The sequence below is a fragment of the Papaver somniferum genome, chromosome 3 (assembly GCF_003573695.1).
Source record: "Papaver somniferum cultivar HN1 chromosome 3, ASM357369v1, whole genome shotgun sequence".
Classification (NCBI taxonomy): domain Eukaryota; kingdom Viridiplantae; phylum Streptophyta; class Magnoliopsida; order Ranunculales; family Papaveraceae; genus Papaver; species Papaver somniferum.
The window spans coordinates 92,252,989-92,271,436 of NC_039360.1; the positions used below are offsets into that span (position 1 = coordinate 92,252,989).

General features: G+C 36.4%; 2 long non-coding RNA genes across 2 annotated transcripts; both read right to left on the reverse strand.

The window, feature by feature from the left end:
• Nucleotides 1-8,614: 8,614 nt before the first annotated feature.
• Nucleotides 8,615-11,561, reverse strand: LOC113356823. Its single transcript, XR_003363229.1, has 3 exons — nucleotides 10,158-11,561; nucleotides 9,421-9,505; nucleotides 8,615-8,875 (listed from the first exon to the last, which is right to left on the reverse strand). It is a non-coding gene; the product is annotated as an uncharacterized LOC113356823 (long non-coding RNA).
• Nucleotides 11,562-16,552: 4,991 nt separating this feature from the next.
• LOC113356824 lies at nucleotides 16,553-18,031 on the reverse strand. The gene is made up of 2 exons (XR_003363230.1): nucleotides 17,265-18,031; nucleotides 16,553-17,170 (listed from the first exon to the last, which is right to left on the reverse strand). It is a non-coding gene; the product is annotated as an uncharacterized LOC113356824 (long non-coding RNA).
• Between the last annotated feature and the right edge of the window lie 417 nt (nucleotides 18,032-18,448).

Here is an 18,448-nt window from a genome sequence, read left to right on the forward strand (position 1 = left end):
AATAGTGTTTATTTCTTCGAGTAAAAAATCTTCCTTATATATTCTTCTTACTCTTCTTTTCACTTTCTTTTTACTTTCTCTTCTCTTTTAATTCTATCATCTCTGCAACTCTATTGTTCTTCCATAAATTCCGCTACTGTAGTTCTTCCTTCTTCAATCTTTTTACTTTTCCTCCATTCCCATACTCTATATTCAAATATGCCTCCAAGTGGCCATAAACATGAGAAAAACTTAAAAGACGTTCAAAAAGATCTTGTAGAGAAAGGTTTCACACTTTCTACCATTCCTGGTGAAAGTGCCAAATCAATTCTTTCTATCAAACTTTTTTCTGATCAATATTGTGATGATCAATAAATCATAATTTCGCTAGTTCAAATTCTCGCAGGTCTTCCCATTCCTCTTTACGACCCAGATATCCCTCTGTTCTATGAAATTCTTGCTTATTCGGGATTTTCGCGAGCTGTATTCCAGTTGTGTGGGGATTGCATCCGTCTAATGCTAGAGTTCGCTAATCGTGGTGCTGGTAAAGGATCTATATACTCCAAAGAACTTAGGGATCCTAAATTCGCAGACTTAGAAATAATTGCTGAGAAATATACAGCAGCGAGCTTCTTTGAAAATTATGAATTGATCTCCATGAAGAAAGAGAATACTCGCTGGGATATTCGTTTGAAAAGGAAAGATAACATTGATGAAGCGAAAATTATTATGCAAGATATTGATAGGCACTCTGGTAAGAACACAACTCCTCGCCAATCCAAAGATGATAAATGGTGTGTTTTTCCGTTGATGCTAAGAGGGCCTTATATTGCTGGATCAAATATTCTTCCTGAGAATCTCGCTACCTATCAACCTTGGGTATTCTCTTGGCCCGAGAAGGAGAAAGAGGTATGTTTCTTCCAGTTTTGCCCACTTTATATTTATTTATTTGTCTTTATTCTTTTGTTCGCTGACCCTTGCGATATTCTACAGATCCAAAAACTTAAAGATAGTTATAACAGGACTGGGAGGGGTAGTACCTTGTTAGCTCTTCGCTCATATACAGATGAGGTAAGAAATTTTTCTCTTATGATTTTAAACAGTATACTGTTGCTTCCCTTTCTTATTTCTATCTGTGTGTGAAGATTATTGCTGAAATAGAAGAACCTGCTGATGTTGCGAAGACTGGTGATAAAAGTAAAGGTGCTCTTCGCAGAGAAAAATCAACTGCTCCTCCTTCAAAGAAAAGTAAAGTCCGTTCTTCTTATCCTTCAAATATTCCTTCTCATGAAAATTCTGAAAGTGACAAGGATGATGAGGATAATGATGATCTTGCCGCAAGTGAAGATTTTCCACCTGAATCTTCTATGGCTAAGCTCTCTGGCCTCTTTTCTGATTCTCTGCAAGGAATGAGAGATAGCCAATTCGCTAATACCTGTAAAGCTCTCGCTACAATTTGCGATGTCCCTTTACTGGATGGCGATAGTTCTCTTCGTGGAGTTTCTAGATCAGTGACTCCCGACTTCTTGCATTTTCTTAATAGTCCGGTATACTTTCATCCTTTTAATTCTTCATTGTCATAGCTCAAAATTTCTTTCTATATTAATACTTTTTATATTTTCTCGCAGGCTGGAAAAGCTTCTTTTGTTGTTGCCTCAGATCTGGAGAGGAGACGCGAAAAATATTGAAAAGAAGAATCTTCAATTTCGCACAAAGAATGAAGAATTGGAAGCTGAAGTTAAAGGTCTTCGCGAGAAAAATAGACAACTAGAAATTGATTCTTCTTCATATAAGAACAAAATCTCTAGTCTTCAGCAAGCTAATAATCAACTTTACGGTATGTTACTTTTCTCTTTTCCCTTAATTCATTCATCCTGTTGTTTTATCTTATTTAAATGATCCTTTTTGCAGACATTTATGGTCTTTCTGATGAAGCTACCCTTCTTCGTTCATTTCCTAATGCCTTAGATAATGATACCCTTCTTGAGTGTCTTAATAATTCCTTAAATAGTTTCTCAAATGATAGAATTTCATCTCTTTCTCTGAACGAGCTTAGATCTAAATTTCGCCTCTTAGAAATTGATCATAGATCTAGTTTAGGCCTATCCAACCGATTTAAGCGTCTCTTTCTTGATTCTAAAGAGAAAACCAATGAGTTAAGAACCAAAATTAGCGGTCTCATAGATGATAAGGATCGCATCTCTGATCAAGGTGCTAAGGCTTTGGAGAAATTCCAAGAGACTCTTCTTGAAGTTCAACTTGAACGAGATGAAGCTAATCGCAAGAACATCGAGCTCTTTGAAAGGGAAAACCAAATTCGTTCTCGTCTTCTTATAAGTAATGAGGATGAATTTGTTTGGGCTGCGAAAATCTTAGATGATGCCAGAAAAGATTTAGGTGTAAATGTTAGTCTCCAAGTTGAGCATACAACCTTGATTAAAGATATGATTTCTGACAGAGAAGGTTACTAACTGCTCTTCTTTACTAATATTTCGCTTCTTATGAATTTTCATCAACTTAATAATTGATTATCTTTTGCTCGCAGATTCTGAAAGTAGATATCGTGAAAAGATTGAGGAACTCGAAGCTGAAAAGGAGGAACTCGCACAGAATCTTTCTTCTCGCAACGACATGTACTCCAAATTAAAGAATCAAATCAAGATCACTGTTGCGAATTTTAAGAATGATGCTATGCATTTTCGCAATCAAACTATCCAAATGGTTTGTGACGATCATAATATCCCTCATTCTGATTATCCTTGTCTCTTAGAAGATTTTGATCATAATATACTCCCAGTCTGATTATTTCTGATAGCGAAGCTGATGATGAAGAATCTGATGGTGGTGAAGATTCTGACGCAGACGAAGAAGGAAACAAGTCTGATGAAGATAATGAAGGATCAACTAAGAAGTAGTCTTTGTTTCTTTCTTTGATTCTGTGTAATACTTGTACATTTATTCCTTCTTTCTGTATATTTGTGTTTCTTTCATTTTGACCTGCATTCATTAAAACAATTCTTCCTTGCAATACAGTTAATCAATATAATCATTAATTTTTGAATCTTTGAGTAAATCTATCATATGGAGACAAATAACATTTTCTAATTTCATTCATTCCCATACTTTCCCCTGTATTTGTATCCAAATGAGAGATTTTATAAATTTTTCTTATTTTATGCCTCAATTTCGCAGTTAATTATGTATAATTTCGCTATCTTATGCGAAGTGAATTTTGATTCTTTTCAAAATCTCATTCCTGCGTGGTATTATTTTGCCTTCCTAATTAAATGTCTTATTATGCCACCTCTTGTCATTGCGACAAAATCGTAGGACGTCCTTGCACTTTCATGCAAAAACCCATTAATCTTGCCTTAACTTTTTCTTTTGTATTGTGGCCTCTTCAGGAATGTTGCGACAATATGACAGGCCTAAATATTCTTGCGAAAATAAAGCCCCATGACATCGTCGTCTTACGACGAAACCGCAGGACGTCTTCGCACTTTCATGCGAAAACCCATTGATCTCGTCTTATCTTTTTCTTTTGTATTATTGCCTCTTCAGGATTGTTGCACAAATATGACAAGCCTTAATATCCTTGCGAATAAAAAGCCTCATGACATTTGCGTCTTAAGACACTTATCAACTCCCTAATGGAGGGTGCCACCCTTATCTCCCCCCTGGTTGCCCCTTCAAGGAGGCGTATTTCTACCATACAAGGTTAGCTCCTCCCATCCAGTCTTAACAACAACCAGTTGTTTTCGCATCCTCTTATCCCTTTTACCTATAGGGCTTATGGTTACGAGACTGCACCCTAAGTGGGGTTTTTTCTTCAGGCCGAGTGCAGTATAAGCCAAGACTTGTCAAGTGTGGAAAAGTACGCTTCAAACGTTCCTGACACTCTTGACTCAACCGTGTACCTCGGTGCCTTGATCAGATATGCACTCCTTGGGAAAGTCCTTATTAACTTAGTCGCCCAACCTAAGTCATATGCTTAAGCTGAGAATCCAAGGTGCCTCTCCCGGATGGGCTTTATTAACCCCAAATCTCCATGACTCAGGTTCCGGTAGCGGTGTAGCCTTTCCCTGAGCCATGCAACAGGTACCCCCTTATATGACGTACTTTAGGTCTTACATTTGCCTCTTGCGAAATTGTATTCGCGAACTAGGGTGTACGCCATAAAGGTTCGCCTCTTTCTCTTTTATCATTTTTCTCTGATTATCTTCTGTAAAATTCATTATCTCTGCGAGAGTCTCGTATATCATCATATTTTATTTTCATTTCGCAATCTCAATTTTGTCATTCAATAAAATGTATTCTTGAGAATTTTACTTATTGCGAGAGTGTCGCAACAACTTAATCATTCATATATTTCCTGTTTTTATTACCTTTGCCATCCTCTGCTTCTTTATTACTTTCTACTACTGCTTCCTTGGTAGTGGTATTTCATCATTTTTATTCAGAGCTAGCATTAGTTTCGCAACACCTCTTCTTCTTTTCTTTCGATTGCATCCACCATCAACCTCTCACTTCTCTGTGTATCTTTGATTTTGTACCGCCAGTTTTCCTTCTTGTTTGCTCTTCCTTCGCAAGATTCTATCTCAGTTTCGTAACACCTCTTTCCTTCAACCCAATCTCCCTTTATGATTCCTACACCACTGGGGTGAGGGAATTTGATGCACTGGTGGAAAGTTGAAGCTACACATAGAATCCTATGTAGCCAAGGTCGACCAATTAACGCATTGTAGGGTGATTCTACATCAACGACACAGAATAAGATTTCGGAAGATATCCACTTCAATGGAATTCGCATAGTAACCTCCCCTTTAGGCTTGTTAGCAGTACCATTAAAACCATATATCTTATATGTTGATGGTGTAAGATCATCATCTCTTCCTCCCATGGTTTTATAAGTATGATAAAATAAGATGTTCACAGAGCTTCCAATATCGATTAGAATTCTATTAATTTCCCATGAATCTTCAGCTTCATCATCCTCATCTTCTTTCGGTTTTGGATTAATTTCTAATTTTACTACCAATGGATTATCATGCACCTCTTCACCTTCGGGAATCTCTTCTGCGGCAAAAGAAATAATATGTTTCTGCCATTCCTCTAGTGGCGAGATTTCACAATATTCATAATTTCTCTTCCATCGTTATCTCTTGCGAACACTCTACTCAAAACATTGTCATAAAAATCTTCCATTGTCTTATATGAATGTACGATAGAGTGACAAAATAGATTTTTTGCTTTTGCACCAACTTCTATGAAGAATGTTTCCTTATTTTCATCGTGTTTACTTTGTGATGCTCTGGTGGTGGTGGCAATGGTTGAGATTGTGGGTGCCCTACCAAAAAGTGGTTTAGTTTTCCTTGATCTATCATTCTCAAAATAATTCTTTTTACATTTTAGCAATCATTTGTTGTATGTCCATGAAAATGATGATGAGAACAAAACTCATGGCTTCTGTGGTTTGGAGGTGGTTTCGTTCCCATGTTCCATGGTGTTGGTATATTTTCCATCAAAATTATAGCTTCCCATATTTTCTCCACACTTGCATTTAGAGGTGGCATCTTGATTTCTTCCCATACTACCTTGTGACTTCCTTGTCCTCTATTATAGTTTTGTCTTTGACCTCCATAAGTTTCTTGTGGTTGATCGAGTCTTTGAATCTTGTTATTTCCACCACGATTGTAGAAATTTCTTTCTCTTTCATACTCCTCTTGATCTCGGCTTCCCATAGCCACCAGTTTCTGTTGATTGTTACCCGTCACCTTCTCTTGTTGTACTTGCGAAGTATTCGCTACAGTGTTTATTAGCTTGGGTAATAAGCTTTCATTCACTGTTTGTGAGCTGGTGTTCGCAACTGGATATGATTCCATTTCATTTTGCATTTCCTCTAGAACAATGTATTCTTCTTGAAGTTCTCGCAATTCAGTCATTGTGATCGTATTCTTGACTCTAAAAATTGGACGTACAATAGGTTTGTTGCGAACATAGCATTGATAAATGATAATATAAGATATCTTTCATCCACACGGCCAGCCATTTCGCTACACATAGTTCTCCATCTTTTAGTCAAGTGCTTCAAACTTTCGCCAATCCTCTGTTTTAATCCAAACACATCTTCTATACCAGGTCGTGAAGAACTATTACTTATATATGCCCATAGGAATGTAGTCTGCAAATGATTGAAGGATGTTATTTTATTCTTTGGTAGACCTTCAAACCATTTTAACGCCTCCCCTGTTAAGCTGGATGCGAAATACTTGCATAATACAGCATCATGATTTTCCCATTGCAACATGCACCTCACGTAGGCTTTAATGTGTTGAATTGCACAAGTTGTTCCATCAAAAATGCTGGTTAATGCGGGTAAATTGCATTTCGGTGGTATTCCTCCTAATTGTACTTCCCTTGTAAATGAAATTTTCGCAGCTTCTTCTATAGCTTCATCCAATTGTCTTCTGCCTACTTCTTCTCTATTATTTAGGATTCCTCTCATTTATTCTAACTCTTTTAAGATTTGTTTATTTACACCTGAATTTTGATCCATTGGTCTTTTTAATTTCACCTCTCTTCTTCTGCGTTCATGTCTTTCTTCTCTCGCGAAATTTTGCATTTCTTCTTCATTATCCTCATATCGTCTTTTTCTGCGAGTTTCTTCTTCATCTCTATCTTGAATTCGCAGATGATTATGTCTTTCGTTTTCCCCTTCATGATTTTGTTCATTTCTTATTAATTCCATTCGCTGCCTTTCATCCATCCTCTTTATTCTATTGTACTCTTCATTGATATTACCGTTATTCCAGTTTTGTGTACGCCTTCTTTCTCGATTGTCGTGATTGTTCTGGCGAATTGTCTCCTGAAGATCTTGTTCTTCCATTTCCGCTCTCAATCTTTCACGTTCGTAGATTAAACGTGCTTGTTCAACATAATGTCTTTCAATTTCTTCTTCAATCGTTTGTTGATTTCTTTGAGTTTCTATTTCATGTAAAATTCTTCTTCCTTCCTCTCGATTTCCTTCGCCATCTTGGTCATTTCGTCCCTGACGTTGTCCATTCTCTTGATTTCTATCATTTTGCCCATCATCAAAAGTTTCATTTTGTGGAACGTAATGATCATCAGCTCTTTCTCTATTTTCGCGATATTCTTCATTAGGATTTGATATTTCTTCTTGAATATTGTTTCCAGCATTGATTGTGGGTGAGTTTCGCCTCATTTCTCTTCTAGTCGATCTTGAATATGATTTTGTAATACTTTTCGATCTTTTATTCTGTAGTCTTATATTCTCCATCCTTAATTCGTGATTTTGCCTTGTTAGATTTGCACGTTCTTCTGCCTCAGCTCTTCTTTCTTCATGTATTCTTCGTCTCAACGTTTCTAACGCTCCAATTTCCTCATCTCCATGAATTATTCCTTCATCTGCTTCTTGATTTCTCTCTACCTTTCTATGGTTTTTGTTTTGTTGCTCTTCTTCTACTTCTTCTGCCGAATTTGATTGCCAAGTGTGTATACTCACCCTATCATAATCTGTATTCCTCCCTTGTACTAGTGTTTGTTGAATTGGTGGTTGAATTTAATTTTCTCTATTACTTCTCATTCTAGTAGATTCTCCCATTTCACTTCTTTCTCTCCCAGCAATTCTCTTGCTTCTTCTAACAGTAGTCGGTTATTCGGATGTATTTCTTCTTCTAGTCATTTCTTCGATGTTAAGAATATTGCAGGAAATTATGTAAAATTCTTAATCAATCACTCTAAATCTTCACAAATCTCAATATTAATCTTCAATTTTTTCTAGAATAATCTTCAATACTTCCCTGTTTCTAGCGCCATTATGTAGTTGCAGGAAATCCTACACTACACCCCCCATATGATTTCATTATTACTCAGCTCATTTTTTAGATTTACACTCTTAATTTTATTAATCAATCTTTGAATATTCTTACAAGAAAATATAAAGGAATCAAGAATGACCTCTGCTCTAGACTTTCTCTCTCATATTTACTTGTTTCTTACTCAAAATAGATCTCTCTCCTTTCCTTTACAACTGAACGACTATTTATAGGGAAATACATAGTGGCTGACAGCTAATCTGTCCTTTATTTTCGGATATGACTTGCGATATTCTTGCAACCTTACAAATCTTAATCTCGCAAACTTTCTAATTTTCGCAGGACCATCACATCTTTCTCATGATTTTAGCTGACGTCGTTTATTATATCATTTCTGAAATTGTTCTGCGATGTTGTTGTGTTGTGTTGTTGATAATTTCGCTAAGATATTATTGTTGCGGGATTCTGATCCTACATACTCCCCCTAAGGAAGATAGGTAGATATTCAATCCGCACGTCTTTTTTATACCAATTTATATGACATGTTACTACCCCTTACTCTGTGCTTTCACTCTTTCGTTAGATATAACATTCAAGTACCAATTGAATTTTCCCTAGCGATGCCAATCAATATAAAATATCAATGCCAGCATCACCTGTTTACTCCATATATTCCCCCCCTTTTTGTCACAAAAATGACAAAGAAACGAAAAATAAAGGACAACACGAAAAGAATCTTACAAATCTCAGCATAAACTTGCAAACCTGTAGAGTTAGGCATGAGGGTTCCACACATCACATTCTGATAACCAAATAAAGAGGCACTAAGAATCTAAATCCTTTACATAAACCTTCAGTTTAGAAATCTGCTACAAAACTTAACCCAAAACTAGCCCCGCTAAGAAATGTATATACAACAACTCATCTCAAATGATACATATACAATAGTCATTTGATTTACAAAACAAAATATACAACATATTAAACATAGCAGAAGTTAACTAATTAACTGAGTCAAATCCTCGAAGCTTTCGTTGTGCAACTCTGATCTGTCTCTGAAACTGAAAGTGGGAATGGGTGAGCACATCATCCCTATAAGGGGTTTCCCAGCAGGAATAACATTTAACTTTAAAGAAATCATGAGCAAGATTTGGAAAACAATTCATGTTTTCCCAAACATCAAAATGACTAAGTCACTGGAAATGCACAAACATGTATATGGACAAACTCCTTCTTCAAACAATGTATAATATGGTTATGCAATTCCGAACTCGCAAATCCACACCTAATCGTATGTATGGATGTCGACAATTTCGAACTCGCAAACTGTCGACCAACATATCATAAAACCTCAAGGTATAAATGTGAAGGAGCGTATCCTATATACCACACGTGGAAATTCTCATTTCCCATAACAATTCATAATGACGACAAACATTACAAGCCCTTTCTAATTCATGGAAAGATTCAAAGAATCAACAAAACAATCATAACACAAATTAAACAATGCATGTAAAGCACGAACAAACAATCCATGAGTTTGCTAAACATAAACTTTTGTAAAAGAAACAAACAATGGTTTTAAAAGAGTTAAAAGTATTCTCACCTCTTTTGATGAAAAGCCATGCCTACCTCGAGATCCACGATCCACTGGTTCATCCTTTGAATCGATCGTTGTTAATACAGACTAACTGTTAACCATACAAGAAATCTAAGAATCTATCCAAAATGACTCACACAAGAATCATACAAGTCTATCTAATGGTTCTAAGCCCATTGTGGATTTATATCTTCTCATTCTCTATCTTTATCATAGCTAAGGTTTACTAATCCAATTAGGTTGATTCTATAGTCTATTAGCTAAGTCGTCTTATGAGTATCCACAACCTTGCAGAAGGAACCATAGGCAAAATAAGACCATAAGGGTCTAATACATCAAAGTAGGAACACTAGTTCTAAGCCCAATTCCGCTAAACTCAGCCCATTAACACAAGGCCTGGTCCACTAGGGTCAACTAACAGTCAACATGGTTGATTAAAAGTCAACGTCCAAGGTCTGGTCAAGTCCATGGTAATCAAAACGGTCAAGGTCCACTGAGTCAACTTAGGTAACAAATCGGAATCACAGAGTCAGCACACGATTGACTCAGTCATATTGACTCAGATACCTAACTAGGCTGAAAGGCACAATGCCTTACCCTTGCACAGGTCAGAGCCATTGCTCAGGCCAAAGAACACTAAAGCACAATCATTGTGCAACACAACTCTTAACTACAATTCAAATAACCATACATTTATCTTAAACAAACTTCAAGTTTCAATTACAACTTCAAACACTGCTTACCTGCAAAAGAAGTAGCTGCAACATTCTTTCTACATTCATCTCAACCAATCACTCGACAGCTACACACTCTGCAACCCTACTTCATTTCATTCTTGTTATACTAGTTCATACCTATTCTAATTCTAAACTCTCTAAACTTCAATCCAAACAACACTGCAATCCAACCTGAACCACAACTGTAATCTCAGTTCAACAAACCACCTCCAATAACCCATAATACCAGAACCACCACGACCCATTCTGTTCAACCTCTCAGAGTCACGGCAATTGTGACTTTACTGTCACAACAACAACATCTAAACTCTAACAAATAATAACAACACCAACTCCATATCTGTACATTCATTCTCAATTTACTATCACCACTAGTTTCATGTTTGAACTGCAATTCCATATATGAACCTAATATCAAATCAATACCACCACCAGCCTCGACAACAATAATAACATCTCAAATCCAATACAATTCACTTACCCCGACATCCTTATTCATAATTTCCATTCCCAATTAAATTCATAGAGACCCTGTAATTTAAAAAAACATCTAACCTTCTTTCCATAACCAACTCACACCTTAGATCAATTATCTCAATTTAGTTATACTAATTCTAAATTTTAAACAACATAACAAGTACTTAAATTGGTTGAGAAGATTTACCTCATACAAATCTTAGAACCTTCCTCACTTGTAATTTCAATCCATGAACCCTAGGTCTTCATTTGAGAATCATAACTGATATTGCCTCTTCTTACCTCCTCTGAACAATTCCAAGAACATCAACTGTGAAGCCCCTAAATAATCCCCAAATCTTTGAATCTGTTCAATCATTAATTCAAGTTCTCAAATCGACTAAACCCATCCAATAATTCTATTTACTCCTTAGATTTACAGTTCAATCAAACCTTAATTCCCTAATTAACTTCTTAATCTCAAATACAAGACAAAACCCTAATTCTAATTACGGTTGCATGAGCTTCTACTTCACCTGAGATCAAAATATCAATCCAGGTCTTCAATCAATGCAAACCCAACCTTCAATTCTTCTATTAATCACCACCTAATCGATCTCCAATTAATTTCTCAGAAACCCTAACTCTTAATTCATCTTCAAAACTACTTCATCTCAGCAAACAAATGATAACCCTCTTTGTTTTCATCTACCAACAACTCGGTCAACAAATTAATTCCACACGAATCCAAAACTCAATCCACAAACACTAACTTGGTTTCCTTTGATTTATATCTTCGATTCCTAATTGTTCTCTACCTAATTCACATCAGCACCATCACCTTCAACATCTGCATACCCATATCAGTTGATTCTTTCAAATCGAATCTCAACTCTCATCTCTCAACGTCGGCAGAGGAAGAGCAGAGAAGTAAAGACGAAGTAGAAGAAAGAAGAAGAGAGAATAAGAAAGAAATGATAAGAAGAAAATCTTCTCGACTTGGTCTTGATAAGGCCGGCCAAAATTTCTAAAGGCACACCTCCAAACGATAAGGAAGTCAGGCGGTTTAAAAAAAAATGACTAATTTTTCCCTTCATAAAAAACTGATAGTATCTTCTCCATTCGATATCCGAATGACACGTTCGAGCAGTCCATTCTGCATAACTTTTCGAGATTTATTTAACAGTACGCGTTTCGTATCTAGATTGCTATTAGATTAATTCTTATTAATTAATGTTTGTGTTAAACTAATCGAGTTATTATTGTCTAATAGGTCTCTTGACTAGTCTAATAGCGTTGACGAGCGTGAGGGTCCTTACATTCTCCCTGTTAGAGCACTACTCGGTTGACCTCGCATGCGTTGCTATCTCAAGCATGTTTGTCAATGTTAGTGATCAAAACTATAAGTCTTGATTTTTAGTCTACTATAGCTAAGTCTCGGACTAGGATAGAAAGTGTAGTTGAGCTCAAGGACTTCATGGAGATTCATCATACAGTAGAAGAACTACTCAAGGAACCGGTTGAACTTCTCGACAAAAAGGTATGTGAAGACTTGAACTTATCTGTCACTCAAAAGTCTATCTATTCTATCTCCTACTTCTTGAGACAAAAATTCGTATGCTATATATAGACTTAGATTATACACATTTGGTATTTCGATCCGAGTTTACCTCGCCTATCTATTTCTCGAAATATGTGTTGGTAAGATTTTCGCTTCGACCAAATTTATCTTTACCTAGTATGTTTCAATCATCTTGGAAATTGCTTTGACGAGAAATGGTGTAACAACTGTATAACGTCCTCTAAGAATGTTTCAATGATTGGATTGAGAGTTTAGATTACATAACAATGATGAACATAAGTATTGTTGTGGAAACACATATGTGCATAAGTTCTATTCCTTGAGCCGAAGTTTGCGAACTTTGTTGATCAAGAGAAACCGGTTGAATGGCGTGAGCCAACTCCGCGAACCCAGTCCGCGAATTGCCGAACTTCTCATCCTGAGAAATTCTGCTGGAGATGACAAACTAGATGCGTCCGCGAACCCAGTCCGCCAACCGGCGGAAAGTCTTTGCCGAGATTTTCTGCTGGAGTTTGTGAACTCTGCCCGGTTTCTTAAGTCCGCGAACCTAGTCTGCGAACTTAAGAAGGTTATATATCTGAAGATGATTTCTGAACTTAAAATTATAAAGACTAAGGACTGCAATATGCAAACCGTGGCTATAAAGTTCATGAACCGATTCAAGTGAATCAAATCATCTTTGCTTCAATTGTGTCTTGTGTAGTTACATAAGATTTCCTTGCAATTGAACAACTCTCTAACTAGTTCATTTGAGTCATTTGAACTAGTTATGGTGAAGAAGAACATAGTTGATATGAAATGCTCATATGGCTAACCTTTGGTTAACTATTGTTGAACCAACAAGTTCATACGTTTGGGTACGATTAACAAACCTAGAAACGTGCATTTCAATTGTGTATAACAAGCTAAGTTTTCGATCTAACGGTTGAGAAATATTAGCTTGAATCTAAATCAGGTTTTCATCTAACAGTGGATATTGATTGCTTTGTAACCAAGGCAAAACCCTGATTTGAAAGACTATATAAAGGAGACATCTAGTATTATGCAAAACTAATCCCCACACCTTACGTGTGATACCGCTTTGCGTGCTAGAGTCGTTTCTCCTTTAACCTTTGGTTTTCTTCTTTTAAAACCAGGTTAACGACTTAAAGACTTCATTGGGATTGTGAAGCCAGACCGATACTACTTTTATCGTAGTTGTGTGATCTGATCTTGCATATTCTATCGTACGAGTACAATCAAATTGATTGGCTTGAGATTGATATCTCTGATAGGCAAGATATAAAAAGTAATCACAAACATCTTCGTCTCATTGTTTGTGATTCCTCAACATCTTGTTTCGCTACCATACGATTAAGATTGTTGTGAGGTGATTGATTAATCTAGGTGGTTCTTCGGGAATATAAGACCGGATTATCAGTTGGTTCCTGTTCACCTTGATTATATATCAAAAGACGGAACAAAAACTTTAGGGTTTTTCCGTGGGAGAAAGATTGATCCTTTGATAGACTTGTCTGTGTGAGACAGATTTTTTTATTGTTAAAGCCTGCGATTTTGGGTAGTAGAAACTCTTAGTTATGGGTGAGATCAGCTAAGGGAATCAAGTGTGCAGTATCCTGCTGGGATCAGAGGAGTAGGGAGTGCAACTGTACCTTGGATCAGTGGGAGACTGATTGGGGTTCAACTACATTCCAGTCCGAAATTAGCTTGGAGTAGGCTAGTGTCTATAGCGGCTTAATACAGTGTGTATTCAATCTGGACTAGGTCCCGGGGATTTTCTGCATTTGGGGTTTCCTCGTTAACAAAATTTCTGGTGTCTATGTTATTTCATTTTCCGCATTATATTGTTTATCTTTATAATTGAAATAATACAAGCTGTGCGTTGAGATCATCAATTGGTATAATCCAACCTTTGGTTGTTTGATTGTCATTGATTGATCCTTGGACATTGGTCTTTGGTACCGTCCAAGTTATTCCTTGTGTTTGATTATCGACTCGCTGATTTCTATTAGCACGAGTAAATCAAAACAAGAGAGAGATATTTACTCCTTGAGATACTTCTACTTAGATTGAGTCTGACTGTCTAGTTGATTCTCTAGAAAGTATTTCGGAGTTAGTCCATATATATTGCTAAGCGAAATATTGGGTGGTGTTGTTAGACCCCCTCTTTTTCACTCCCCACCTTATATATTTTCGTTCTCGAAAATCAAACCACCCTTAAGGTCTTCAAATTTCCCCACCTTATAGAATATTCCCGTCTCTTGTCTAAGCTCAAACAACATAACAAAACATAAACCTAGATGGCTTTCTACAACTAAAATTTGTGGCTCTAGGTTCAAAATACTAATTTGCATTTCAATAAGTTATTGGTTCTAATTACGAGGTAAAATACTCTATAACAAAGTTTGTTAGTAAAATTTGGGATCTAACAATCCACTTATAAAAGCAAGTCCTCATATTATGAATGGTAATCCATGCTTGTAGTTGGCATGTCCAGGTTATCAAGACCCGACAATAGTTTCCTACGAACAAAGACAACACAAACACACCAGAATTTCAAACCTCACCATTCCCCAGTGTTGGATTATCTAAGTGTCATTCAATTAACATTAATTACTCTCTAGTTTTCTGTTGAAATTTCTAAATTATAATGTAACTGGTTTCAACCTACAATTTTTACTTCATTATATACACAAACATTCAAACAAACAAACAAACAAATCAACCAATCAAATAAATCTTTTAATTAATGACATCTTTTAGTGATTAAGATTTATCTCACTACCCAACCTAGTTCTAAACAAATCTAGTTCACTAACTGGCACTTGCTAGTCCTATTATTACCCATATAAGATCTAATAGTGAGCTCTGATACCAACACTGTAGCGCCCCCTAATCTAGCAGCTGAGTAATCCAAGATATTAACTAAATAAAGAGGCACTAAGAATCTAAATCCTTTACATAAACCTTCAGTTTAGAAATTTGCTACAAAACCTAACCCAAAACTAGCCCCACTCGGAAATATATATACAAGAACTCTTCTCAAATGATACATATACAATAGTCATTTGGTTTACAAAACAAAATATACAACAGAATAAACATAGCAGAAGTTAACTAATTAACGGAGTCAAATCCTCGAAGCTTTCGCTGCGTAACTCTGATCCGTCCCTGAAACTGAAAGTGGGAATGAGTGAGCACATCATCCCTAAAAGGGGTTGCCCAGCAGGAATAAGATTTAACTTTAAAGAAATCATGAGCAAGATTTGGAAAACAATTAATGTTTTCCCAAACATCAAAGTAACTAAGTCACTGGAAATGCACAAACATGTATATGACCAAACTCTCATGTATAATATGGTTGTGCAATTCCAAACTCGCAAATCCACACCTAATCGTATGTATGGATGTCTACAATTCCGAACTCGCAAACTGTCGACCAGTATATCATAAAAGCTCTAGGTATAAATGTGAAGGAGCGTATCTTATATACCACACATGTAAATTCTCATTTCCCATAACAATTCATAATGACGACAAACATTACAAGCCCTTTCCAATTCATGGAAAGATTCAAAGAATCAACAGAACAATCATAACACAAATTAAACAATGCATGTAAAGCACGAACAGACAATCCATGAGTTTGTTAAACATAAACTTTTGTAAAAGAAACAAACAATGGATTCAAAAGAGTTAAAAGTATTCCCACCTCTTTTGATGACAAGCCACGCCTACCTAGAGATCCACGATCCACTGGTTCATCCTTTGAACCGATCGTTGTTAATACAGACTAACTGTTAACCATACAAGAAGTCTAAGAACCTAGCCAAAATGGCCCACACAAGAATCATACAAATCTATCTAATGGTTCTAAGACCATTATGGATTTATAGCTTCTCATTCTCTATCTTTAGCATAGCTAAGGTTTACTAATCAAATTAAGTTGATTATATAGTCCATTAGCTAAGTCTTATGAGTATCCACAACCTTTCAGAAGGAACCATAGGAAAAATTAGACCATAAGGGTCTAATACATCAAAGTAGGAACACTAGGTCTAAGCCCAAGTCCGCTAAACTCAACCCATTAGCACAATGCCTGGTCGACTAGGGTCAACTAACAATCTCTAACAGTCAACATGGTCGATTAACAGTCAACGTCCAAGGTCTGGTCAAGTCCAGGGTAATCAAAACGGTCAAGGTCCACTGAGTCAACTCAGGTAACAAATCGGATTCACTAAGTCAGCACACGATTGACTCAGTCAGATTGACTCAGATACCTAACTAGGCTGACAGGCACAATGCCTTACCCTTGCACAGGTCAGAGCCATTGCTCATGCCAAATAACACTAAAGCACAATCATAGTGCAACACAACTCTTAACTATAATTCAAATAACCATACATTTATCTTAAACAAACTTCAAGTTTCAATTACAACTTCAAACACTGCTTACCTGCAAAAGCAGTCGCTGCAACATTCTTTCTACATTCATCTCAACCAATCACTCGACAGCTACACAATCTGCAACCCTACTTCATTTCATTCTTTTTATACCAGTTCATACCTCTTATAATTCTCAACTCTCTAAACTTCAATCCAAACAACACTGCAATCCAACCTGAACCACAACTGTAATTTCAATTCAACAAACCACCTCCAATAACCCATAATACCAGAACCACCACAACCTATTCTGTTCAACCTCTCTTAGTCACGACAATTCTGACTTTACTGTCACAACAACAACATCTAAACTCTAACAAATAATAACAACACCAACTCCAGATCTGTACATTCATTCTCAATTTACTATCACCACTAGTTCCATGTTTGAACTGCAATTCCATACATGAACCTAATATCAAATCAATACCACCACCAGCCTCGACAACAATAATAACATCTCAACTCCAATATAGTTCACTTACCCCAACATCCTTATTCATAATTTCCATTCCCAATTAAATTCACAGAGACCCTGTAATTCAAAACAACAGCTAACCTTCATTTCGTAACCAACTCAGACCTTAGCTCAATTATCTCAAGTACTTAAATTGGTAGAGAAGATTTACCTCATACAAATCTTAGAACCTTTTTCACTTGTAATTTCAATCCACGAACCCTAGCTCTTCATTTCAGAATCATAACTGATATTGCCTCTTCCTACCTCCTCTGATCAATTCCAAGAACATCAACTGTGAAGCCCCTAAATAATCCCCAAATCCTTGAATTGTTTCAATCATTAATTCAAGTTCTCAAATCAACTAAACCCATCCAATAATTATATTTACTTCTTCGATTTACATTTCAATCAAACCTTAATTCCCTAATTAACTTTTTAACCTCAAATACAAGATAAAACCCTAATTCCAATTACGGTTGCATGAGCTTCTACTTCACCTGAGATCAAAATCTCAATCCATGTCTTCAATTAATGCAAACCCAACCTTCAATTGTTCTCTTAATCACCACCTAATCGATCTCCAATCGATTTCTCAGAAACCCTAACTCTTAATTCATCTTTAAAACTACTTCATCTCAGCAAACAAACGACAACCCTCTTAATCTTCATCTACCAACAACTCAGCACACAATTAAGTCCGCACGAATCCAAAACTCAATCTACAAACCCTAACTTGGTTTCCCTTAATTTATATCTTCGATTCCTAATTGTTATCTACCTAATTTACAACAGCACCATCACCTTCAACATCTTCATACCCACATCAGTTGATTCTTTCAAATCGAATCTCAACTCTCATCTCTCAACGTCGGCAGAGGAAGAGCAGAGAAGTAAAGACGAAGTAGAAGAAAGAAGAAGAGAGAAGAAGAAAGAAAAGATAAGAACAAAATCTTCTCGACTTGGTCTTGATAAGGCCGACCAAAATTGCTAAAGGCAGACCTCCAAACGATAAGGCATTCAGGCGGTTTAAAGAAAAATGACTAATTTTTCCCTTCATACAAAATTGATAATATCTTCTCTATATGATATCCGAATGACTCGTTCGAGCAGTCCATTCCGCATAACTTTTCGAGATTTATTCAACGGTAAGAGTTTCGTATAGAGATCGTTGTTAGATTAATTCTTATTGATTAACGTTCGTGTTAAACTAATCGAGTTATCATCGTCTAATACGTCTCTTGACTAGTCTAATAGCATTTACGAGCTTGAGGGTCCTTACATTCTCCCCACCTTATATATTTTCTTCCTCGAAAATCAAACCACCCTTAAGGTCTTCAAATCTCCCCACCTTAT